The sequence below is a fragment of the Pseudophryne corroboree genome, chromosome 7 (genome assembly GCF_028390025.1).
Source record: "Pseudophryne corroboree isolate aPseCor3 chromosome 7, aPseCor3.hap2, whole genome shotgun sequence".
Lineage (NCBI taxonomy): Eukaryota > Metazoa > Chordata > Amphibia > Anura > Myobatrachidae > Pseudophryne > Pseudophryne corroboree.
Window position 1 is genome coordinate 434,087,546 of NC_086450.1, and position 2,487 is coordinate 434,090,032.

At 39.3% G+C, this 2,487-nt stretch overlaps 1 pseudogene; it reads right to left on the reverse strand.

Moving 5' to 3' along the window:
• Positions 1–1,241: 1,241 nt before the first annotated feature.
• Positions 1,242–1,359, reverse strand: LOC134946152 (5S ribosomal RNA; annotated as a pseudogene).
• Positions 1,360–2,487: the final 1,128 nt, after the last annotated feature.

The following is a 2,487-nucleotide window of genomic DNA, read 5'->3' on the forward strand; positions in this document are numbered from 1 at the left end:
AGTGAAAACCTCAAGGGTTGGATCCTACTACTGTTTTGTTCATATGTTTGTAAATCCAGTCATCAGGACACAGAGACATGCGAGTTCACTGCTGTGCTGCTTTATTCCATCACCAACTACAGGCACACTGCACACTGGACCACCCACTTCCCAGCATCCCCCTGGTCCTAGGGACCATCACTGAAGATTCAGGCTTACACATGTGTCTACAAATATTAAGCATTCTAATACACTAACATCACATCCTCTTTTCTTTAATGATAAGCCCTGTACGCTTCAATGCAACAATTAACAACGTCATATAAGAATAGTGATGTGCACCGGACATTTTTCGGGTTTTGTGTTTTGGTTTTGGATTCGGTTCCGCGGCCGTGTTTTGGATTCGGACGCGTTTTGGCAAAACCTTCCTGAAATTTTTTTGTCGGATTCGGGTGTGTTTTGGATTTGGGTGTTTTTTTACAAAAAACCCTCAAAAACAGCTTAAATCATAGAATTTGGGGGTCATTTTGATCCCATAGTATTATTAACCTCAATAACCATAATTTCCATTCATTTCCAGTCTATTCTGAACACCTAAAAAGGGGGTTGGTGGAGTCTGCACAAGATCACTCAGTCTAAATGCTTAATACTTTGGGTGATATCAATTAAAGCAATAGCTCTAATTTAAACCAACGTATGGCCATATATCAAACAAATAATTGGTATTCGGCACTGGGTTGGCGGTGCTCCCAGAAATAGTTCAGTAAACTTTTTGTAAAAAATGTGGTTCCTGTATAGTACAGGAGCCAAAAAGAAAAAAGAAAGACTATGTGTCTCTTCTGGGGCACACTTTTCTTGAAAATTATGTGGTCTTGTAATACTTGAAATATAACTTTTATTAGTAACCCTCTTAAAATAATGGCTATAAGGCAAGAGAAAAAATAATAATAATGACAACAATTAAATAGAATTGTCTATCCAAATGAACATCAAATGTTGTGATACAGGTTTGACATAATGGCTCTTTGAGCGAAAATGTGTGTGTGTCTCTGATGTTTGAGAAAATAATGTCTTCTTCCGAATTTATAACAAAATAAACTATGACTGAAATAGAAATAGAAAAATACCGGAAGCAAAAGGGTATTATTCAATATAATATATGCCGGGCTCCACCCTGATTGCTAAATGTATGTGAAATTCCAAAATTTGGATGGGGAATAATACTTTGGTTCTAGGTCCTGTGTCCTGGATTTGGATAAAAATACCTGCAGTACCCGGTATTCTCTGGTGGTCTCCCACCCAGGTACTGACCTGGTCCACAGTGCTTGGCTTCCAAGATCAGACGAGGTTGGGCATACTCAGTGTGGTTTGACCGCAGGTAGATATATCACACCTGGTGACACCTGGAACCATGTATTGAAGGCTCTGAGAGAAATCCCAAAGTTTTAGGTAGGATGGTGTGGTAAGAAGCTGGTGGCGCAGGGCAGATACACTATTGTGTTATACTGCCGGTATGTGCTGCATTTAGAGGAGAGAGTTGGGCGGGGGGTTCATAATGTGTAAGGAAGTAACATAGTAACATAGTTTTTGAGGTTGACAAAAGACAGTTTGTCCATCGAGTTCAACCTATTAGTCTTAACATATTGCAGTATAGGAGATCACTAATTTTAACTCTAGTGAATGATTAACTGTAATGTCCATTCCTCTTTTATTTTATAGTTATTTTATTATTAAAGTGCATGATTTACCCACCATAACCCTGAATATCCTTATCCAGTACGAATTTATGTAGCCCATTCTTAAAAGTAGTGACCGAGTCCACCATTACTGATTTCTACTGTGTGGCATAATGTGTAAGGGGCAAAACTGCTGTGTGGGCTTAATTTGTAAGGAGCATAGCTACTGTGTTGGCATAATGTGTAAGGAGCATTACTACTGTGGGCATAATGTTTAAAGTGCATAGGTACTATGTGGGCATAATGTGTAAGGGACATTTGTTTTGTTCATACGTTTGTAAATCCAGTCATCAGGACACAGAGAGATGTGAGTTCACTGCTGTGCTGTTTATTCCATCCAAATCCAGGCACACTGCACACTGGACCACCCACTTCCCAGCATTCCCCTGGTCCCAGGGACCATCACTGAAGATACAGGCTTACAAACATTAGTAAGGGAGTGTGTACAAATATTAAGCATTCTAATACACTAACATCACATCCTCTTTTCTTTAAAGATAAGCCCTGTACGCTTCAATGCAACAATTAACAACGTCATATTAAGAACATCATCTAAAACGTTTCAATGAGTCTCTCAGGTCTGCGTATTTCCCTTTTGGGTCTTTCATACACAGTCTGTGTTTCACAGTTGGACCTTTCTAGAATCGTGGTTTGTTCACCATTATGAGGATAATCATACATGTCAGATGAAGGGTATTCTACAGTCATGTTGTCTTCATTATGGTTAGGTTGAGATCTTAAATCCACTAGAGATGAGCGGGTTCGGTTCCTC